The sequence below is a fragment of the Oncorhynchus mykiss genome, chromosome 19 (genome assembly GCF_057628025.1).
Source record: "Oncorhynchus mykiss isolate SJ-2025 chromosome 19, ASM5762802v1, whole genome shotgun sequence".
NCBI classification, from domain to species: domain Eukaryota; kingdom Metazoa; phylum Chordata; class Actinopteri; order Salmoniformes; family Salmonidae; genus Oncorhynchus; species Oncorhynchus mykiss.
The window spans coordinates 14210940-14234642 of NC_143040.1; the positions used below are offsets into that span (position 1 = coordinate 14210940).

The 23703-nt window shown below is 45.5% G+C and overlaps 9 non-coding genes across 9 annotated transcripts; all 9 read left to right on the top strand.

Moving 5' to 3' along the window:
* Positions 1-1741: 1741 nt before the first annotated feature.
* On the top strand, positions 1742-1813 carry trnae-cuc (transfer RNA glutamic acid (anticodon CUC)). Its single transcript has one exon. It is a non-coding gene; the product is annotated as a tRNA-Glu (tRNA).
* Positions 1814-4991: 3178 nt separating this feature from the next.
* Positions 4992-5063, top strand: trnae-cuc (transfer RNA glutamic acid (anticodon CUC)). The gene has a single exon. It is a non-coding gene; the product is annotated as a tRNA-Glu (tRNA).
* Positions 5064-7229: 2166 nt separating this feature from the next.
* Positions 7230-7301, top strand: trnae-cuc (transfer RNA glutamic acid (anticodon CUC)). The gene has a single exon. It is a non-coding gene; the product is annotated as a tRNA-Glu (tRNA).
* A 2155-nt stretch (positions 7302-9456) lies between these two features.
* Positions 9457-9528, top strand: trnae-cuc (transfer RNA glutamic acid (anticodon CUC)). The gene has a single exon. It is a non-coding gene; the product is annotated as a tRNA-Glu (tRNA).
* A 2623-nt stretch (positions 9529-12151) lies between these two features.
* On the top strand, positions 12152-12223 carry trnae-cuc (transfer RNA glutamic acid (anticodon CUC)). Its single transcript has one exon. It is a non-coding gene; the product is annotated as a tRNA-Glu (tRNA).
* Positions 12224-17713: 5490 nt separating this feature from the next.
* trnae-cuc (transfer RNA glutamic acid (anticodon CUC)) lies at positions 17714-17785 on the top strand. The gene has a single exon. It is a non-coding gene; the product is annotated as a tRNA-Glu (tRNA).
* Positions 17786-18714: 929 nt separating this feature from the next.
* trnae-cuc (transfer RNA glutamic acid (anticodon CUC)) lies at positions 18715-18786 on the top strand. Its single transcript has one exon. It is a non-coding gene; the product is annotated as a tRNA-Glu (tRNA).
* A 1116-nt stretch (positions 18787-19902) lies between these two features.
* Positions 19903-19974, top strand: trnae-cuc (transfer RNA glutamic acid (anticodon CUC)). The gene has a single exon. It is a non-coding gene; the product is annotated as a tRNA-Glu (tRNA).
* A 2164-nt stretch (positions 19975-22138) lies between these two features.
* Positions 22139-22210, top strand: trnae-cuc (transfer RNA glutamic acid (anticodon CUC)). Its single transcript has one exon. It is a non-coding gene; the product is annotated as a tRNA-Glu (tRNA).
* The last annotated feature ends 1493 nt before the right edge of the window (positions 22211-23703 follow it).

The window sequence follows — 23703 nt, forward strand, 5'->3', positions numbered from 1 at the left end:
GTACCTGTTTCCTCCAGCATCTTCACAAGGTCCTTTGCTGTAGTTCTGGGATGGATTTGCACTTTTCGACCCAAAGTACGTTCATCTCTAGGAGACAGAACGCGTCTCCTTCCTGAGCGGTATGACGCCTGCGTGGTCCCATGGTGTTTATACTTGCGTACTATTGTTTCTACAGATGAGCGAGGTACCTTCAGGCGTTTGGAAATTGCTCCCAAGGATGAACCAGATTTGTGGAGGTCTACATTTTTTTTCTGAGGTCTTGGCTGATTTCCTTTGGTTTTCCCATGGAGTCAAGCAAAGAGGCACTGAGTTTGAAGGTAGGCCTTGAAATACATCTACAGGTACACCTCCAATTGACTCAAAGGATGTCAATTAGCCTATCAGAAGCTTCTAAAGCCATGACATCATTTTCGGGAATTTTCCAAACTGTTTAAAGGCACAGCCAACTTAGTGTATGTAAACTTCTGACCCACTGGATTTGTGATACACTGAATTATAAGTGAAATAATCGGTCTGTAAACAATTGTTGGAAAAATTACTTGTGTCATGCACAAAGTAGATGTCCTAATCGACTGCCAAAACTATAGTTTGTTAACAAGAAATGTGTGGAGGGGTTGACAAACAGGTTTTAATGACTCCAGCCTAAGTGGATGGAAACTTACTACTTCAACTGTATGTACCAGCTCACACTGGGAACCGATTTTCACTCTAGTACCCTTCCCTGGTGGTCTAGTGGTTAGGATTCGGCGCTCTCACCGCTGCGGCCTGGGTTCGATTCCCGGTCAGGGAAATAGTCTATGCTCCTTGTTTACTTGTGCAACCTGTCACTCTGAATTTAGTAGGTTGTTGCACATATTCAAATTGCAAACTGATTTGCCCTGCAGTGTCCTTCCCAGGTGTTCTAGTGGTGCACCAGACCCTCCTGCAGCAAAGCACCCCCAACATGATGCTGTGCTTCACGGTTGGGATGTGTTCTTTGGCTTGCGAGCCCTTTTCGATATAGGACTCGTTTGCCTGTGGATATAGACCATTTTGTACCTGTTTCCTCCAGCATCTTCTGCTGTAGTTCTGGGATGGATTTGCACTTTTCGACCCAAAGTACGTTCATCTCTAGGAGACAGAACGCGTCTCCTTCCTGAGCGGTATGACGCCTGCGTGGTCCCATGGTGTTTATACTTGCGTACTATTGTTTCTACAGATGAGCGAGGTACCTTCAGGCGTTTGGAAATTGCTCCCAAGGATGAACCAGATTTGTGGAGGTCTACATTTTTTTTCTGAGGTCTTGGCTGATTTCCTTTGGTTTTCCCATGGAGTCAAGCAAAGAGGCACTGAGTTTGAAGGTAGGCCTTGAAATACATCTACAGGTACACCTCCAATTGACTCAAAGGATGTCAATTAGCCTATCAGAAGCTTCTAAAGCCATGACATCATTTTCGGGAATTTTCCAAACTGTTTAAAGGCACAGCCAACTTAGTGTATGTAAACTTCTGACCCACTGGATTTGTGATACACTGAATTATAAGTGAAATAATCGGTCTGTAAACAATTGTTGGAAAAATTACTTGTGTCATGCACAAAGTAGATGTCCTAATCGACTGCCAAAACTATAGTTTGTTAACAAGAAATGTGTGGAGGGGTTGACAAACAGGTTTTAATGACTCCAGCCTAAGTGGATGGAAACTTATGACTTCAACTGTATGTACCAGCTCACACTGGGAACCGATTTTCACTCTAGTACCCTTCCCTGGTGGTCTAGTGGTTAGGATTCGGCGCTCTCACCGCCGCGGCCCGGGTTCGATTCCCGGTCAGGGAACTACTCTTTTGCTACATGTTTACTTGTGCAACCTGTCACTATGAATATCGAAGGTTATCGCACATATGTACCAGCTCACACTGGGAACCGATTTGCACTCTAGTACCCTTCCCTGGTGGTCTAGTGGTTAGGATTCGCCGCGCTCACCGCCGCGGCCTGGGTTCGATTCCCGGTCAGGGAAATAGTCTATGCTCCTTGTTTACTTGTGCAACCTGTCACTATGAATTTAGTAGGTTGTTGCACATATTCAAATTGCAAACTGATTTGACCTGCAGTGTCCTTCCCAGGTGTTCTAGTGGTGCACCAGACCCTCCTGCAGCAAAGCACCCCCAACATGATGCTGTGCTTCACGGTTGGGATGTGTTCTTTGGCTTGCGAGCCCTTTTCGATATAGGACTCGTTTGCCTGTGGATATAGACCATTTTGTACCTGTTTCCTCCAGCATCTTCTGCTGTAGTTCTGGGATGGATTTGCACTTTTCGACCCAAAGTACGTTCATCTCTAGGAGACAGAACGCGTCTCCTTCCTGAGCGGTATGACGCCTGCGTGGTCCCATGGTGTTTATACTTGCGTACTATTGTTTCTACAGATGAGCGAGGTACCTTCAGGCGTTTGGAAATTGCTCCCAAGGATGAACCAGATTTGTGGAGGTCTACATTTTTTTTCTGAGGTCTTGGCTGATTTCCTTTGGTTTTCCCATGGAGTCAAGCAAAGAGGCACTGAGTTTGAAGGTAGGCCTTGAAATACATCTACAGGTACACCTCCAATTGACTCAAAGGATGTCAATTAGCCTATCAGAAGCTTCTAAAGCCATGACATCATTTTCGGGAATTTTCCAAACTGTTTAAAGGCACAGCCAACTTAGTGTATGTAAACTTCTGACCCACTGGATTTGTGATACACTGAATTATAAGTGAAATAATCGGTCTGTAAACAATTGTTGGAAAAATTACTTGTGTCATGCACAAAGTAGATGTCCTAATCGACTGCCAAAACTATAGTTTGTTAACAAGAAATGTGTGGAGGGGTTGACAAACAGGTTTTAATGACTCCAGCCTAAGTGGATGGAAACTTACGACTTCAACTGTATGTACCAGCTCACACTGGGAACCGATTTTCACTCTAGTACCCTTCCCTGGTGGTCTAGTGGTTAGGATTCGGCGCTCTCACCGCTGCGGCCTGGGTTCGATTCCCGGTCAGGGAAATAGTCTATGCTCCTTGTTTACTTGTGCAACCTGTCACTATGAATTTAGTAGGTTGTTGCACATATTCAAATTGCAAACTGATTTGCCCTGCAGTGTCCTTCCCAGGTGTTCTAGTGGTGCACCAGACCCTCCTGCAGCAAAGCACCCCCAACATGATGCTGTGCTTCACGGTTGGGATGTGTTCTTTGGCTTGCGAGCCCTTTTCGATATAGGACTCGTTTGCCTGTGGATATAGACCATTTTGTACCTGTTTCCTCCAGCATCTTCTGCTGTAGTTCTGGGATGGATTTGCACTTTTCGACCCAAAGTACGTTCATCTCTAGGAGACAGAACGCGTCTCCTTCCTGAGCGGTATGACGCCTGCGTGGTCCCATGGTGTTTATACTTGCGTACTATTGTTTCTACAGATGAGCGAGGTACCTTCAGGCGTTTGGAAATTGCTCCCAAGGATGAACCAGATTTGTGGAGGTCTACATTTTTTTTCTGAGGTCTTGGCTGATTTCCTTTGGTTTTCCCATGGAGTCAAGCAAAGAGGCACTGAGTTTGAAGGTAGGCCTTGAAATACATCTACAGGTACACCTCCAATTGACTCAAAGGATGTCAATTAGCCTATCAGAAGCTTCTAAAGCCATGACATCATTTTCGGGAATTTTCCAAACTGTTTAAAGGCACAGCCAACTTAGTGTATGTAAACTTCTGACCCACTGGATTTGTGATACACTGAATTATAAGTGAAATAATCGGTCTGTAAACAATTGTTGGAAAAATTACTTGTGTCATGCACAAAGTAGATGTCCTAATCGACTGCCAAAACTATAGTTTGTTAACAAGAAATGTGTGGAGGGGTTGACAAACAGGTTTTAATGACTCCAGCCTAAGTGGATGGAAACTTACGACTTCAACTGTATGTACCAGCTCACACTGGGAACCGATTTTCACTCTAGTACCCTTCCCTGGTGGTCTAGTGGTTAGGATTCGGCGCTCTCACCGCTGCGGCCTGGGTTCGATTCCCTGTCAGGGAAATAGTCTATGCTCCTTGTTTACTTGTGCAACCTGTCACTATGAATTTAGTAGGTTGTTGCACATATTCAAATTGCAAACTGATTTGCCCTGCAGTGTCCTTCCCAGGTGTTCTAGTGGTGCACCAGACCCTCCTGCAGCAAAGCACCCCCAACATGATGCTGTGCTTCACGGTTGGGATGTGTTCTTTGGCTTGCGAGCCCTTTTCGATATAGGACTCGTTTGCCTGTGGATATAGACCATTTTGTACCTGTTTCCTCCAGCATCTTCTGCTGTAGTTCTGGGATGGATTTGCACTTTTCGACCCAAAGTACGTTCATCTCTAGGAGACAGAACGCGTCTCCTTCCTGAGCGGTATGACGCCTGCGTGGTCCCATGGTGTTTATACTTGCGTACTATTGTTTCTACAGATGAGCGAGGTACCTTCAGGCGTTTGGAAATTGCTCCCAAGGATGAACCAGATTTGTGGAGGTCTACATTTTTTTTCTGAGGTCTTGGCTGATTTCCTTTGGTTTTCCCATGGAGTCAAGCAAAGAGGCACTGAGTTTGAAGGTAGGCCTTGAAATACATCTACAGGTACACCTCCAATTGACTCAAAGGATGTCAATTAGCCTATCAGAAGCTTCTAAAGCCATGACATCATTTTCGGGAATTTTCCAAACTGTTTAAAGGCACAGCCAACTTAGTGTATGTAAACTTCTGACCCACTGGATTTGTGATACACTGAATTATAAGTGAAATAATCGGTCTGTAAACAATTGTTGGAAAAATTACTTGTGTCATGCACAAAGTAGATGTCCTAATCGACTGCCAAAACTATAGTTTGTTAACAAGAAATGTGTGGAGGGGTTGACAAACAGGTTTTAATGACTCCAGCCTAAGTGGATGGAAACTTATGACTTCAACTGTATGTACCAGCTCACACTGGGAACCGATTTTCACTCTAGTACCCTTCCCTGGTGGTCTAGTGGTTAGGATTCGGCGCTCTCACCGCCGCGGCCCGGGTTCGATTCCCGGTCAGGGAACTACTCTTTTGCTACATGTTTACTTGTGCAACCTGTCACTATGAATATCGAAGGTTATCGCACATATGTACCAGCTCACACTGGGAACCGATTTGCACTCTAGTACCCTTCCCTGGTGGTCTAGTGGTTAGGATTCGCCGCGCTCACCGCCGCGGCCTGGGTTCGATTCCCGGTCAGGGAAATAGTCTATGCTCCTTGTTTACTTGTGCAACCTGTCACTATGAATTTAGTAGGTTGTTGCACATATTCAAATTGCAAACTGATTTGACCTGCAGTGTCCTTCCCAGGTGTTCTAGTGGTGCACCAGACCCTCCTGCAGCAAAGCACCCCCAACATGATGCTGTGCTTCACGGTTGGGATGTGTTCTTTGGCTTGCGAGCCCTTTTCGATATAGGACTCGTTTGCCTGTGGATATAGACCATTTTGTACCTGTTTCCTCCAGCATCTTCACAAGGTCCTTTGCTGTAGTTCTGGGATGGATTTGCACTTTTCGACCCAAAGTACGTTCATCTCTAGGAGACAGAACGCGTCTCCTTCCTGAGCGGTATGACGCCTGCGTGGTCCCATGGTGTTTATACTTGCGTACTATTGTTTCTACAGATGAGCGAGGTACCTTCAGGCGTTTGGAAATTGCTCCCAAGGATGAACCAGATTTGTGGAGGTCTACATTTTTTTTCTGAGGTCTTGGCTGATTTCCTTTGGTTTTCCCATGGAGTCAAGCAAAGAGGCACTGAGTTTGAAGGTAGGCCTTGAAATACATCTACAGGTACACCTCCAATTGACTCAAAGGATGTCAATTAGCCTATCAGAAGCTTCTAAAGCCATGACATCATTTTCGGGAATTTTCCAAACTGTTTAAAGGCACAGCCAACTTAGTGTATGTAAACTTCTGACCCACTGGATTTGTGATACACTGAATTATAAGTGAAATAATCGGTCTGTAAACAATTGTTGGAAAAATTACTTGTGTCATGCACAAAGTAGATGTCCTAATCGACTGCCAAAACTATAGTTTGTTAACAAGAAATGTGTGGAGGGGTTGACAAACAGGTTTTAATGACTCCAGCCTAAGTGGATGGAAACTTACGACTTCAACTGTATGTACCAGCTCACACTGGGAACCGATTTTCACTCTAGTACCCTTCCCTGGTGGTCTAGTGGTTAGGATTCGGCGCTCTCACCGCTGCGGCCTGGGTTCGATTCCCGGTCAGGGAAATAGTCTATGCTCCTTGTTTACTTGTGCAACCTGTCACTCTGAATTTAGTAGGTTGTTGCACATATTCAAATTGCAAACTGATTTGCCCTGCAGTGTCCTTCCCAGGTGTTCTAGTGGTGCACCAGACCCTCCTGCAGCAAAGCACCCCCAACATGATGCTGTGCTTCACGGTTGGGATGTGTTCTTTGGCTTGCGAGCCCTTTTCGATATAGGACTCGTTTGCCTGTGGATATAGACCATTTTGTACCTGTTTCCTCCAGCATCTTCTGCTGTAGTTCTGGGATGGATTTGCACTTTTCGACCCAAAGTACGTTCATCTCTAGGAGACAGAACGCGTCTCCTTCCTGAGCGGTATGACGCCTGCGTGGTCCCATGGTGTTTATACTTGCGTACTATTGTTTCTACAGATGAGCGAGGTACCTTCAGGCGTTTGGAAATTGCTCCCAAGGATGAACCAGATTTGTGGAGGTCTACATTTTTTTTCTGAGGTCTTGGCTGATTTCCTTTGGTTTTCCCATGGAGTCAAGCAAAGAGGCACTGAGTTTGAAGGTAGGCCTTGAAATACATCTACAGGTACACCTCCAATTGACTCAAAGGATGTCAATTAGCCTATCAGAAGCTTCTAAAGCCATGACATCATTTTCGGGAATTTTCCAAACTGTTTAAAGGCACAGCCAACTTAGTGTATGTAAACTTCTGACCCACTGGATTTGTGATACACTGAATTATAAGTGAAATAATCGGTCTGTAAACAATTGTTGGAAAAATTACTTGTGTCATGCACAAAGTAGATGTCCTAATCGACTGCCAAAACTATAGTTTGTTAACAAGAAATGTGTGGAGGGGTTGACAAACAGGTTTTAATGACTCCAGCCTAAGTGGATGGAAACTTATGACTTCAACTGTATGTACCAGCTCACACTGGGAACCGATTTTCACTCTAGTACCCTTCCCTGGTGGTCTAGTGGTTAGGATTCGGCGCTCTCACCGCCGCGGCCCGGGTTCGATTCCCGGTCAGGGAACTACTCTTTTGCTACATGTTTACTTGTGCAACCTGTCACTATGAATATCGAAGGTTATCGCACATATGTACCAGCTCACACTGGGAACCGATTTGCACTCTAGTACCCTTCCCTGGTGGTCTAGTGGTTAGGATTCGCCGCGCTCACCGCCGCGGCCTGGGTTCGATTCCCGGTCAGGGAAATAGTCTATGCTCCTTGTTTACTTGTGCAACCTGTCACTATGAATTTAGTAGGTTGTTGCACATATTCAAATTGCAAACTGATTTGACCTGCAGTGTCCTTCCCAGGTGTTCTAGTGGTGCACCAGACCCTCCTGCAGCAAAGCACCCCCAACATGATGCTGTGCTTCACGGTTGGGATGTGTTCTTTGGCTTGCGAGCCCTTTTCGATATAGGACTCGTTTGCCTGTGGATATAGACCATTTTGTACCTGTTTCCTCCAGCATCTTCTGCTGTAGTTCTGGGATGGATTTGCACTTTTCGACCCAAAGTACGTTCATCTCTAGGAGACAGAACGCGTCTCCTTCCTGAGCGGTATGACGCCTGCGTGGTCCCATGGTGTTTATACTTGCGTACTATTGTTTCTACAGATGAGCGAGGTACCTTCAGGCGTTTGGAAATTGCTCCCAAGGATGAACCAGATTTGTGGAGGTCTACATTTTTTTTCTGAGGTCTTGGCTGATTTCCTTTGGTTTTCCCATGGAGTCAAGCAAAGAGGCACTGAGTTTGAAGGTAGGCCTTGAAATACATCTACAGGTACACCTCCAATTGACTCAAAGGATGTCAATTAGCCTATCAGAAGCTTCTAAAGCCATGACATCATTTTCGGGAATTTTCCAAACTGTTTAAAGGCACAGCCAACTTAGTGTATGTAAACTTCTGACCCACTGGATTTGTGATACACTGAATTATAAGTGAAATAATCGGTCTGTAAACAATTGTTGGAAAAATTACTTGTGTCATGCACAAAGTAGATGTCCTAATCGACTGCCAAAACTATAGTTTGTTAACAAGAAATGTGTGGAGGGGTTGACAAACAGGTTTTAATGACTCCAGCCTAAGTGGATGGAAACTTACGACTTCAACTGTATGTACCAGCTCACACTGGGAACCGATTTTCACTCTAGTACCCTTCCCTGGTGGTCTAGTGGTTAGGATTCGGCGCTCTCACCGCTGCGGCCTGGGTTCGATTCCCGGTCAGGGAAATAGTCTATGCTCCTTGTTTACTTGTGCAACCTGTCACTATGAATTTAGTAGGTTGTTGCACATATTCAAATTGCAAACTGATTTGCCCTGCAGTGTCCTTCCCAGGTGTTCTAGTGGTGCACCAGACCCTCCTGCAGCAAAGCACCCCCAACATGATGCTGTGCTTCACGGTTGGGATGTGTTCTTTGGCTTGCGAGCCCTTTTCGATATAGGACTCGTTTGCCTGTGGATATAGACCATTTTGTACCTGTTTCCTCCAGCATCTTCTGCTGTAGTTCTGGGATGGATTTGCACTTTTCGACCCAAAGTACGTTCATCTCTAGGAGACAGAACGCGTCTCCTTCCTGAGCGGTATGACGCCTGCGTGGTCCCATGGTGTTTATACTTGCGTACTATTGTTTCTACAGATGAGCGAGGTACCTTCAGGCGTTTGGAAATTGCTCCCAAGGATGAACCAGATTTGTGGAGGTCTACATTTTTTTTCTGAGGTCTTGGCTGATTTCCTTTGGTTTTCCCATGGAGTCAAGCAAAGAGGCACTGAGTTTGAAGGTAGGCCTTGAAATACATCTACAGGTACACCTCCAATTGACTCAAAGGATGTCAATTAGCCTATCAGAAGCTTCTAAAGCCATGACATCATTTTCGGGAATTTTCCAAACTGTTTAAAGGCACAGCCAACTTAGTGTATGTAAACTTCTGACCCACTGGATTTGTGATACACTGAATTATAAGTGAAATAATCGGTCTGTAAACAATTGTTGGAAAAATTACTTGTGTCATGCACAAAGTAGATGTCCTAATCGACTGCCAAAACTATAGTTTGTTAACAAGAAATGTGTGGAGGGGTTGACAAACAGGTTTTAATGACTCCAGCCTAAGTGGATGGAAACTTACGACTTCAACTGTATGTACCAGCTCACACTGGGAACCGATTTTCACTCTAGTACCCTTCCCTGGTGGTCTAGTGGTTAGGATTCGGCGCTCTCACCGCCGTGGCCCGGGTTCGATTCCCGGTCAGGGAACTACTCTTTTGCTACATGCTTAGTTGTGCAACCTGTCACTATGAATATCGAAGGTTATCGCACATATGTACCAGCTCACACTGGGAACCGATTTGCACTCTAGTACCCTTCCCTGGTGGTCTAGTGGTTAGGATTCGGCGCTCTCACCGCCGCGGCCTGGGTTCGATTCCCGGTCAGGGAAATAGTCTATGCTCCTTGTTTACTTGTGCAACCTGTCACTATGAATTTAGTAGGTTGTTGCACATATTCAAATTGCAAACTGATTTGCCCTGCAGTGTCCTTCCCAGGTGTTCTAGTGGTGCACCAGACCCTCCTGCAGCAAAGCACCCCCAACATGATGCTGTGCTTCACGGTTGGGATGTGTTCTTTGGCTTGCGAGCCCTTTTCGATATAGGACTCGTTTGCCTGTGGATATAGACCATTTTGTACCTGTTTCCTCCAGCATCTTCTGCTGTAGTTCTGGGATGGATTTGCACTTTTCGACCCAAAGTACGTTCATCTCTAGGAGACAGAACGCGTCTCCTTCCTGAGCGGTATGACGCCTGCGTGGTCCCATGGTGTTTATACTTGCGTACTATTGTTTCTACAGATGAGCGAGGTACCTTCAGGCGTTTGGAAATTGCTCCCAAGGATGAACCAGATTTGTGGAAGTCTACATTTTTTTTCTGAGGTCTTGGCTGATTTCCTTTGGTTTTCCCATGGAGTCAAGCAAAGAGGCACTGAGTTTGAAGGTAGGCCTTGAAATACATCTACAGGTACACCTCCAATTGACTCACAGGATGTCAATTAGCCTATCAGAAGCTTCTAAAGCCATGACATCATTTTCGGGAATTTTCCAAACTGTTTAAAGGCACAGCCAACTTAGTGTATGTAAACTTCTGACCCACTGGATTTGTGATACACTGAATTATAAGTGAAATAATCGGTCTGTAAACAATTGTTGGAAAAATTACTTGTGTCATGCACAAAGTAGATGTCCTAATCGACTGCCAAAACTATAGTTTGTTAACAAGAAATGTGTGGAGGGGTTGACAAACAGGTTTTAATGACTCCAGCCTAAGTGGATGGAAACTTATGACTTCAACTGTATGTACCAGCTCACACTGGGAACCGATTTTCACTCTAGTACCCTTCCCTGGTGGTCTAGTGGTTAGGATTCGGCGCTCTCACCGCCGCGGCCCGGGTTCGATTCTACTCTTTTGCTACATGTTTACTTGTGCAACCTGTCACTATGAATATGGAAGGTTATCGCACATATGTACCAGCTCACACTGGGAACCGATTTGCACTCTAGTACAATTTCAACCTTCCCTGGTGGTCTAGTGGTTAGGATTCGGTGCTCTCACCGCCACGGCCTGGGTTCAATTCCTGGTCAGGGAAATAGTCTATGCTCCTTGTTTACTTGTGCAACCTGTCACTATGAATTTAGTAGGTTGTTGCACATATTCAAATTGCAAACTGATTTGCCCTGCAGTGTCCTTCCCAGGTGTTCTAGTGCTGCACCAGACCCTCCTGCAGCAAAGCACCCCCAACATGATGCTGTGCTTGCGAGCCCTTTTCGATATAGGACTCGTTTGCCTGTGGATATAGACCATTTTGTACCTGTTACCTGGTTACTTGTGTCATGCACAAAGTAGATGTCCTAACCGACTGCCAAAACTATAGTTTGTTAACAAGAAATGTGTGGAGGGGTTGACAAACAGGTTTTAATGACTCCAGCCTAAGTGGATGGAAACTTACAACTTCAACTGTATGTACCAGCTCACACTGGGAACCGATTTTCACTCTAGTACCCTTCCCTGGTGGTCTAGTGGTTAGGATTTGGCGCTCTCACTGCCGCAGCCCGGGTTCGATTCCCGGTCAGGGAACTACTCTTTTGCTACATGTTTACTTGTGCAACCTGTCACTATGAATTTAGTAGGTTGTTGCACATATTCAAATTGCAAACTGATTTGACCTGCAGTGTCCTTCCCAGGTGTTCTAGTGGTGCACCAGACCCTCCTGCAGCAAAGCACCCCCAACATGATGCTGTGCTTCACGGTTGGGATGTGTTCTTTGGCTTGCGAGCCCTTTTCGATATAGGACTCGTTTCCCTGTGGATATAGACCATTTTGTACCTGTTTCCTCCAGCATCTTCACAAGGTCCTTTGCTGTATTTCTGGGATGGATTTGCACTTTTCGACCCAAAGTACGTTCATCTCTAGGAGACAGAACGCGTCTCCTTCCTGAGCGGTATGACGCCTGCGTGGTCCCATGGTGTTTATACTTGCGTACTATTGTTTCTACAGATGAGCGAGGTACCTTCAGGCGTTTGGAAATTGCTCCCAAGGATGAACCAGATTTGTGGAGGTCTACATTTTTTTTCTGAGGTCTTGGCTGATTTCCTTTGGTTTTCCCATGGAGTCAAGCAAAGAGGCACTGAGTTTGAAGGTAGGCCTTGAAATACATCTACAGGTACACCTCCAATTGACTCAAAGGATGTCAATTAGCCTATCAGAGCTTCTAAAGCCATGACATCATTTTCGGGAATTTTCCAAACTGTTTAAAGGCACAGCCAGGGAACTTACGACTTCAACTGTATGTACCAGCTCACACTGGGAACCGATTTTCACTCTAGTACCCTTCCCTGGTGGTCTAGTGGTTAGGATTCGGCGCTCTCACCGCCGCGGCCCGGGTTCGATTCCCGGTCAGGGAAATAGTCTATGCTCCTTGTTTACTTGTGCAACCTGTCACTATGAATTTAGTAGGTTGTTGCACATATGTACCACTTCAAATTGCAAACTGATTTGCCCTGCAGTGTCCTTCCCAGGTGTTCTAGTGGTGCACCAGACCCTCCTGCAGCAAAGCACCCCCAACATGATGCTGTGCTTCACGGTTGGGATGTGTTCTTTGGCTTGCGAGCCCTTTTCAATATAGGACTCGTTTGCCTGTGGATATAGACCATTTTGTACCTGTTTCCTCCAGCATCTTCACAAGGTCCTTTGCTGTAGTTCTGGGATGGATTTGCACTTTTCGACCCAAAGTACGTTCATCTCTAGGAGACAGAACGCGTCTCCTTCCTGAGCGGTATGACGCCTGCGTGGTCCCATGGTGTTTATACTTGCGTACTATTGTTTCTACAGATGAGCGAGGTACCTTCAGGCGTTTGGAAATTGCTCCCAAGGATGAACCAGATTTGTGGAGGTCTACATTTTTTTTCTGAGGTCTTGGCTGATTTCCTTTGGTTTTCCCATGGAGTCAAGCAAAGAGGCACTGAGTTTGAAGGTAGGCCTTGAAATACATCTACAGGTACACCTCCAATTGACTCAAAGGATGTCAATTAGCCTATCAGAAGCTTCTAAAGCCATGACATCATTTTCGGGAATTTTCCAAACTGTTTAAAGGCACAGCCAACTTAGTGTATGTAAACTTCTGACCCACTGGATTTGTGATACACTGAATTATAAGTGAAATAATCGGTCTGTAAACAATTGTTGGAAAAATTACTTGTGTCATGCACAAAGTAGATGTCCTAACCGACTGCCAAAACTATAGTTTGTTAACAAGAAATGTGTGGAGGGGTTGACAAACAGGTTTTAATGACTCCAGCCTAAGTGGATGGAAACTTACGACTTCAACTGTCACTATGAATATGGAAGGTTATCGCACATATGTACCAGCTCACACTGGGAACCGATTTGCACTCTAGTACCCTTCTCTGGTGGTCTAGTGGTTAGGATTCGGCGCTCTCACCGCCGCGGCCCGGGTTCGATTCCCGGTCAGGGAACTACTCTTTTGCTACATGTTTACTTGTGCAACCTGTCACTATGAATATCGAAGGTTATCGCACATATGTACCAGCTCACACTGGGAACCGATTTGCACTCTAGTACCCTTCCCTGGTGGTCTAGTGGTTAGGATTCGGCGCTCTCACCGCCGCGGCCCGGGTTCGATTCCCGGTAAAGGAAATAGTCTATGCTCCTTGTTTAGTTATGCATCCTGTCACTATGAATTTAGTAGGTTGTTGCACATATGTACCACTTCAAATTGCAAACTGATTTGCAATGTCCTTCCCAGGTGTTCTAGTGGTGCACCAGACCCTCCTGCAGCAAAGCACCCCCAACATGATGCTGTGCTTCACGGTTGGGATGTCTTCTTTGGCTTGCGAGCCCTTTTCGATATAGGACTCGTTTGCCTGTGGATATAGACCATTTTGTACCTGTTTCCTCCAGCATCTTCACAAGGTCCTTTGCTGTAGTTCTGGGATGGATTTGCACTTTTCGACCCAAAGTACGTTCATCTCTAGGAGACAGAACGCGTCTCCTTCCTGAGCGGTATGACGCCTGCGTGGTCCCATGGTGTTTATACTTGCGTACTATTGTTTCTACAGATGAGCGAGGTACCTTCAGGCGTTTGGAAATTGCTCCCAAGGATGAACCAGATTTGTGGAGGTCTACATTTTTTTTCTGAGGTCTTGGCTGATTTCCTTTGGTTTTCCCATGGAGTCAAGCAAAGAGGCACTGAGTTTGAAGGTAGGCCTTGAAATACATCTACAGGTACACCTCCAATTGACTCAAAGGATGTCAATTAGCCTATCATAAGCTTCTAAAGCCATGACATCATTTTCGGGAATTTTCCAAACTGTTTAAAGGCACAGCCAACTTAGTGTATGTAAACTTCTGACCCACTGGATTTGTGATACACTGAATTATAAGTGAAATAATCGGTCTGTAAACAATTGTTGGAAAAATTACTTGTGTCATGCACAAAGTAGATGTCCTAACCGACTGCCAAAACTATAGTTTGTTAACAAGAAATGTGTGGAGGGGTTGACAAACAGGTTTTAATGACTCCAGCCTAAGTGGATGGAAACTTACGACTTCAACTGTATGTACCAGCTCACACTGGGAACCGATTTTCACTCTAGTACCCTTCCCTGGTGGTCTAGTGGTTAGGATTCGGTGCTCTCACCACCGCGGCCCGGGTTCGATTCCCGGTCAGGGAAATAGTCTATGCTCCTTGTTTACTTGTGCAACCTGTCACTATGAATTTAGTAGGTTGTTGCACATATGTACCACTTCAAATTGCAAACTGATTTGCCCTGCAGTGTCCTTCCCAGGTGTTCTAGTGGTGCACCAGACCCTCCTGCAGCAAAGCACCCCCAACATGATGCTGTGCTTCACGGTTGGGATGTGTTCTTTGGCTTGCGAGCCCTTTTCGATATAGGACTCGTTTGCCTGTGGATATAGACCATTTTGTACCTGTTTCCTCCAGCATCTTCACAAGGTCCTTTGCTGTAGTTCTGGGATGGATTTGCACTTTTCGACCCAAAGTACGTTCATCTCTAGGAGACAGAACGCGTCTCCTTCCTGAGCGGTATGACGCCTGCGTGGTCCCATGGTGTTTATACTTGCGTACTATTGTTTCTACAGATGAGCGAGGTACCTTCAGGCGTTTGGAAATTGCTCCCAAGGATGAACCAGATTTGTGGAGGTCTACATTTTTTTTCTGAGGTCTTGGCTGATTTCCTTTGGTTTTCCCATGGAGTCAAGCAAAGAGGCACTGAGTTTGAAGGTAGGCCTTGAAATACATCTACAGGTACACCTCCAATTGACTCAAAGGATGTCAATTAGCCTATCAGAAGCTTCTAAAGCCATGACAACTTAGTGTATGTAAACTTCTGACCCACTGGATTTGTGATACACTGAATTATAAGTGAAATAATCGGTCTGTAAACAATTGTTGGAAAAATTACTTGTGTCATGCACAAAGTAGATGTCCTAACCGACTGCCAAAACTATAGTTTGTTAACAAGAAATGTGTGGAGGGGTTGACAAACAGGTTTTAATGACTCCAGCCTAAGTGGATGGAAACTTACGACTTCAACTGTATGTACCAACTCACACTGGGAAATGATTTTCACTCTAGTACCCTTCCCTGGTGGTCTAGTGGTTAGGATTCGGCGCTCTCACCACCGCGGCCCGGGTTCGATTCCCGGTCAGGGAACTACTCTTTTGCTACATGTTTACTTGTGCAACCTGTCACTATGAATATGGAAGGTTATCGCACATATGTACCAGCTCACACTGGGAACCGATTTGCACTCTAGTACCCTTCCCTGGTGGTCTAGTGGTTAGGATTCGGCGCTCTCACCGCCGCGGCCCGGGTTCGATTCCCGGTAAAGGAAATAGTCTATAGTCTATGCTCCTTGTTTAGTTGTGCATCCTGTCACTATGAATTTAGTAGGTTGTTGCACATATGTACCACTTCAAATTGCAAACTGATTTGCCCTGCAGTGTCCTTCCCAGGTGTTCTAGTGGTGCACCAGACCCTCCTGCAGCAAAGCACCCCCAACATGATGCTGTGCTTCACGGTTGGGATGTGTTCTTTGGCTTGCGAGCCCTTTTCGATATAGGACTCGTTTGCCTGTGGATATAGACCATTTTGTACCTGTTTCCTCCAGCATCTTCACAAGGTCCTTTGCTGTAGTTCTGGGATGGATTTGCACTTTTCGACCCAAAGTACGTTCATCTCTAGGAGACAGAACGCGTCTCCTTCCTGAGCGGTATGACGCCTGCGTGGTCCCATGGTGTTTATACTTGCGTACTATTGTTTCTACAGATGAGCGAGGTACCTTCAGGCGTTTGGAAATTGCTCCCAAGGATGAACCAGATTTGTGGAGGTCTACATTTTTTTTCTGAGGTCTTGGCTGATTTCCTTTGGTTTTCCCATGGAGTCAAGCAAAGAGGCACTGAGTTTGAAGGTAGGCCTTGAAATACATCTACAGGTACACCTCCAATTGACTCAAAGGATGTCAATTAGCCTATCAGAAGCTTCTAAAGCCATGACATCATTTTCGGGAATTTTCCAAACTGTTTAAAGGCACAGCCAACTTAGTGTATGTAAACTTCTGACCCACTGGATTTGTGATACACTGAATTATAAGTGAAATAATCGGTCTGTAAACAATTGTTGGAAAAATTACTTGTGTCATGCACAAAGTAGATGTCCTAACCGACTGCCAAAACTATAGTTTGTTAACAAGAAATGTGTGGAGGGGTTGACAAACAGGTTTTAATGACTCCAGCCTAAGTGGATGGAAACTTACGACTTCAACTGTATGTACCAGCTCACACTGGGAACCGATTTTCACTCTAGTACCCTTCCCTGGTGGTCTAGTGGTTAGGATTCGGCGCTCTCACTGCCGCGGCCCGGGTTCGATTCCCGGTCAGGGAAATAGTCTATGCTCCTTGTTTACTTGTGCAACCTGTCACTATGAATTTAGTAGGTTGTTGCACATATGTACCACTTCAAATTGCAAACTGATTTGCCCTGCAGTGTCCTTCCCAGGTGTTCTAGTGGTGCACCAGACCCTCCTGCAGCAAAGCACCCCCAACATGATGCTGTGCTTCACGGTTGGGATGTGTTCTTTGGCTTGCGAGCCCTTTTCGATATAGGACTCGTTTGCCTGTCGATATAGACCATTTTGTACCTGTTTCCTCCAGCATCTTCACAAGGTCCTTTGCTGTAGTTCTGGGATGGATTTGCACTTTTCGACCCAAAGTACGTTCATCTCTAGGAGACAGAACGCGTCTCCTTCCTGAGCGGTATGACGCCTGCGTGGTCCCATGGTGTTTATACTTGCGTACTATTGTTTCTACAGATGAGCGAGGTACCTTCAGGCGTTTGGAAATTGCTCCCATGGATGAACCAGATTTGTGGAGGTCTACATTTTTTTTCTGAGGTCTTGGCTGATTTCCTTTGGTTTTCCCATGGAGTCAAGCAAAGAGGCACTGAGTTTGAAGGTAGGCCTTGAAATACATCTACAGGTACACCTCCAATTGACTCAAAGGATGTCAATTAGCCTATCAGAAGCTTCTAAAGCCATGACATCATTTTCGGGAATTTTCCAAACTGTTTAAAGGCACAGCCAACTTAGTGTATGTAAACTTCTGACCCACTGGATTTGTGATACACTGAATTATAAGTGAAATAATCGGTCTGTAAACAATTGTTGGAAAAATTACTTGTGTCATGCACAAAGTAGATGTCCTAACCGACTGCCAAAACTATAGTTTGTTAACAAGAAATGTGTGGAGGGGTTGACGAACAGGTTTTAATGACTCCAGCCTAAGTGGATGGAAACTTACGACTTCAACTGTATGTACCAGCTCACACTGGGAACCGATTTTCACTCTAGTACCCTTCCCTGGTGGTCTAGTGGTTAGGATTCGGCGCTCTCACCGCCGCGGCCCGGGTTCGATTCCCGGTCAGGGAAATAGTCTATGCTCCTTGTTTACTTGTGCAACCTGTCACTATGAATTTAGTAGGTTGTTGCACATATGTACCATTTCAAATTGCAGACTGATTTGCCCTGCAGTGTCCTTCCCAGGTGTTCTAGTGGTGCACCAGACCCTCCTGCAGCAAAGCACCCCCAACATGATGCTGTGCTTCACGGTTGGGATGTGTTCTTTGGCTTGCGAGCCCTTTTCGATATAGGACTCGTTTGCCTGTGGATATAGACCATTTTGTACCTGTTTCCTCCAGCATCTTCACAAGGTCCTTTGCTGTAGTTCTGGAATGGATTTGCACTTTTCGACCCAAAGTACGTTCATCTCTAGGAGACAGAACGCGTCTCCTTCCTGAGCGGTATGACGCCTGCGTGGTCCCATGGTGTTTATACTTGCGTACTATTATTTCTACAGATGAGCGAGGTACCTTCAGGCGTTTGGAAATTGCTCCCAAGGATGAACCAGATTTGTGGAGGTCTACATTTTTTTTCTGAGGTCTTGGCTGATTTCCTTTGGTTTTCCCATGGAGTCAAGCAAAGAGGCACTGAGTTTGAAGGTAGGCCTTGAAATACATCTACAGGTACACCTCCAATTGACTCAAAGGATGTCAATTAGCCTATCAGAAGCTTCTAAAGCCATGACAACTTAGTGTATGTAAACTTCTGACCCACTGGATTTGTGATACACTGAATTATAAGTGAAATAATCGGTCTGTAAACAATTGTTGGAAAAATTACTTGTGTCATGCACAAAGTAGATGTCCTAACCGACTGCCAAAACTATAGTTTGTTAACAAGAAATGTGTGGAGGGGTTGACAAACAGGTTTTAATGACTCCAGCCTAAGTGGATGGAAACTTACGACTTCAACTGTATGTACCAGCTCACACTGGGAACCGATTTTCACTCTAGTACCCTTCCCTGGTGGTCTAGTGGTTAGGATTCGGCGCTCTCACCGCCGCGGCCCGGGTTCGATTCCCGGTCAGGGAACTACTCTTTTGCTACATGTTTACTTGTGCAACCTGTCACTATGAATATGGAAGGTTATCGCACATATGTACCAGCTCACACTGGGAACCGATTTGCACTCTAGTACCCTTCCCTGGTGGTCTAGTGGTTAGGATTCGGCGCTCTCACCGCCGCGGCCCGGGTTCTATTCCCGGTAAAGGAAATAGTCTATAGTCTATGCTCCTTGTTTAGTTGTGCATCCTGTCACTATGAATTTAGTAGGTTGTTGCACATATGTACCACTTCAAATTGCAAACTGATTTGCCCTGCAGTGTCCTTCCCAGGTGTTCTAGTGGTGCACCAGACCCTCCTGCAGCAAAGCACCCCCAACATGATGCTGTGCTTCACGGTTGGGATGTGTTCTTTGGCTTGCGAGCCCTTTTCGATATAGGACTCATTTGCCTGTGGATATAGACCATTTTGTACCTGTTTCCTCCAGCATCTTCACAAGGTCCTTTGCTGTAGTTCTGGGATGGATTTGCACTTTTCGACCCAAAGTACGTTCATCTCTAGGAGACAGAACGCGTCTCCTTCCTGAGCGGTATGACGCCTGCGTGGTCCCATGGTGTTTATACTTGCGTACTATTGTTTCTACAGATGAGCGAGGTACCTTCAGGCGTTTGGAAATTGCTCCCAAGGATGAACCAGATTTGTGGAGGTCTACATTTTTTTTCTGAGGTCTTGGCTATTTCCTTTGGTTTTCCCATGGAGTCAAGCAAAGAGGCACTGAGTTTGAAGGTAGGCCTTGAAATACATCTACAGGTACACCTCCAATTGACTCAAAGGATGTCAATTAGCCTATCAGAAGCTTCTAAAGCCATGACAACTTAGTGTATGTAAACTTCTGACCCACTGGATTTGTGATACACTGAATTATAAGTGAAATAATCGGTCTGTAAACAATTGTTGGAAAAATTACTTGTGTCATGCACAAAGTAGATGTCCTAACCGACTGCCAAAACTATAGTTTGTTAACAAGAAATGTGTGGAGGGGTTGACAAACAGGTTTTAATGACTCCAGCCTAAGTGGATGGAAACTTACGACTTCAACTGTATGTACCAGCTCACACTGGGAACCGATTTTCACTCTAGTACCCTTCCCTGGTGGTCTAGTGGTTAGGATTCGGCGCTCTCACCGCCGCGGCCCGGGTTCGATTCCCGGTCAGGGAACTACTCTTTTGCTACATGTTTACTTGTGCAACCTGTCACTATGAATATGGAAGGTTATCGCACATATGTACCAGCTCACACTGGGAACCGATTTGCACTCTAGTACCCTTCCCTGGTGGTCTAGTGGTTAGGATTCGGCGCTCTCACCGCCGCGGCCCGGGTTCGATTCCCGGTAAAGGAAATAGTCTATAGTCTATGCTCCTTGTTTAGTTGTGCATCCTGTCACTATGAATTTAGTAGGTTGTTGCACATATGTACCACTTCAAATTGCAAACTGATTTGCCCTGCAGTGTCCTTCCCAGGTGTTCTAGTGGTGCACCAGACCCTCCTGCAGCAAAGCACCCCCAACATGATGCTGTGCTTCACGGTTGGGATGTGTTCTTTGGCTTGCGAGCCCTTTTCGATATAGGACTCGTTTGCCTGTGGATATAGACCATTTTGTACCTGTTTCCTCCAGCATCTTCACAAGGTCCTTTGCTGTAGTTCTGGGATGGATTTGCACTTTTCGACCCAAAGTACGTTCATCTCTAGGAGACAGAACGCGTCTCCTTCCTGAGCGGTATGACGCCTGCGTGGTCCCATGGTGTTTATACTTGCGTACTATTGTTTCTACAGATGAGCGAGGTACCTTCAGGCGTTTGGAAATTGCTCCCAAGGATGAACCAGATTTGTGGAGGTCTACATTTTTTTTCTGAGGTCTTGGCTGATTTCCTTTGGTTTTCCCATGGAGTCAAGCAAAGAGGCACTGAGTTTGAAGGTAGGCCTTGAAATACATCTACAGGTACACCTCCAATTGACTCAAAGGATGTCAATTAGCCTATCAGAAGCTTCTAAAGCCATGACATCATTTTCGGGAATTTTCCAAACTGTTTAAAGGCACAGCCAACTTAGTGTATGTAAACTTCTGACCCACTGGATTTGTGATACACTGAATTATAAGTGAAATAATCGGTCTGTAAACAATTGTTGGAAAAATTACTTGTGTCATGCACAAAGTAGATGTCCTAACCGACTGCCAAAACTATAGTTTGTTAACAAGAAATGTGTGGAGGGGTTGACAAACAGGTTTTAATGACTCCAGCCTAAGTGGATGGAAACTTACGACTTCAACTGTATGTACCAGCTCACACTGGGAACCGATTTTCACTCTAGTACCCTTCCCTGGTGGTCTAGTGGTTAGGATTCGGCGCTCTCACCGCTGCGGCCCGGGTTCGATTCCCGGTCAGGGAAATAGTCTATAGTCTATGCTCCTTGTTTAGTTGTGCATCCTGTCACTATGAATTTAGTAGGTTGTTGCACATATGTACCACTTCAAATTGCAAACTGATTTGCCCTGCAGTGTCCTTCCCAGGTGTTCTAGTGGTGCACCAGACCCTCCTGCAGCAAAGCACCCCCAACATGATGCTTTGCTTCACGGTTGGGATGTGTTCTTTGGCTTGCGAGCCCTTTTCGATATAGGACTCGTTTGCCTGTGGATATAGACCATTTTGTACCTGTTTCCTCCAGCATCTTCACAAGGTCCTTTGCTGTAGTTCTGGGATGGATTTGCACTTTTCGACCCAAAGTACGTTCATCTCTAGGAGACAGAACGCGTCTCCTTCCTGAGCGGTATGACGCCTGCGTGGTCCCATGGTGTTTATACTTGCGTACTATTGTTTCTACAGATGAGCGAGGTACCTTCAGGCGTTTGGAAATTGCTCCCAAGGATGAACCAGATTTGTGGAGGTCTACATTTTTTTCTGAGGTCTTGGCTATTTCCTTTGGTTTTCCCATGGAGTCAAGCAAAGAGGCACTGAGTTTGAAGGTAGGCCTTGAAATACATCTACAGGTACACCTCCAATTGACTCAAAGGATGTCAATTAGCCTATCAGAAGCTTCTAAAGCCATGACAACTTAGTGTATGTAAACTTCTGACCCACTGGATTTGTGATACACTGAATTATAAGTGAAATAATCGGTCTGTAAACAATTGTTGGAAAAATTACTTGTGTCATGCACAAAGTAGATGTCCTAACCGACTGCCAAAACTATAGTTTGTTAACAAGAAATGTGTGGAGGGGTTGACAAACAGGTTTTAATGACTCCAGCCTAAGTGGATGGAAACTTACGACTTCAACTGTATGTACCAGCTCACACTGGGAACCGATTTTCACTCTAGTACCCTTCCCTGGTGGTCTAGTGGTTAGGATTCGGCGCTCTCACCGCCGCGGCCCGGGTTCGATTCCCGGTCAGGGAACTACTCTTTTGCTACATGTTTACTTGTGCAACCTGTCACTATGAATATGGAAGGTTATCGCACATATGTACCAGCTCACACTGGGAACCGATTTGCACTCTAGTACCCTTCCCTGGTGGTCTAGTGGTTAGGATTCGGCGCTCTCACCGCCGCGGCCCGGGTTCGATTCCCGGTAAAGGAAATAGTCTATAGTCTATGCTCCTTGTTTAGTTGTGCATCCTGTCACTATGAATTTAGTAGGTTGTTGCACATATGTACCACTTCAAATTGCAAACTGATTTGCCCTGCAGTGTCCTTCCCAGGTGTTCTAGTGGTGCACCAGACCCTCCTGCAGCAAAGCACCCCCAACATGATGCTGTGCTTCACGGTTGGGATGTGTTCTTTGGCTTGCGAGCCCTTTTCGATATAGGACTCGTTTGCCTGTGGATATAGACCATTTTGTACCTGTTTCCTCCAGCATCTTCACAAGGTCCTTTGCTGTAGTTCTGGGATGGATTTGCACTTTTCGACCCAAAGTACGTTCATCTCTAGGAGACAGAACGCGTCTCCTTCCTGAGCGGTATGACGCCTGCGTGGTCCCATGGTGTTTATACTTGCGTACTATTGTTTCTACAGATGAGCGAGGTACCTTCAGGCGTTTGGAAATTGCTCCCAAGGATGAACCAGATTTGTGGAGGTCTACATTTTTTTTCTGAGGTCTTGGCTGATTTCCTTTGGTTTTCCCATGGAGTCAAGCAAAGAGGCACTGAGTTTGAAGGTAGGCCTTGAAATACATCTACAGGTACACCTCCAATTGACTCAAAGGATGTCAATTAGCCTATCAGAAGCTTCTAAAGCCATGACATCATTTTCGGGAATTTTCCAAACTGTTTAAAGGCACAGCCAACTTAGTGTATGTAAACTTCTGACCCACTGGATTTGTGATACACTGAATTATAAGTGAAATAATCGGTCTGTAAACAATTGTTGGAAAAATTACTTGTGTCATGCACAAAGTAGATGTCCTAACCGACTGCCAAAACTATAGTTTGTTAACAAGAAATGTGTGGAGGGGTTGACAAACAGGTTTTAATGACTCCAGCCTAAGTGGATGGAAACTTACGACTTCAACTGTATGTACCAGCTCACACTGGGAACCGATTTTCACTCTAGTACCCTTCCCTGGTGGTCTAGTGGTTAGGATTCGGCGCTCTCACCGCTGCGGCCCGGGTTCGATTCCCGGTCAGGGAAATAGTCTATGCTCCTTGTTTACTTGTGCAACCTGTCACTATGAATTTAGTAGGTTGTTGCACATATGTACCACTTCAAATTGCAAACTGATTTGCCCTGCAGTGTCCTTCCCAGGTGTTCTAGTGGTGCACCAGACCCTCCTGCAGCAAAGCACCCCCAACATGATGCTGTGCTTCACGGTTGGGATGTGTTCTTTGGCTTGCGAGCCCTTTTCGATATAGGACTCGTTTGCCTGTGGATATAGACCATTTTGTACCTGTTTC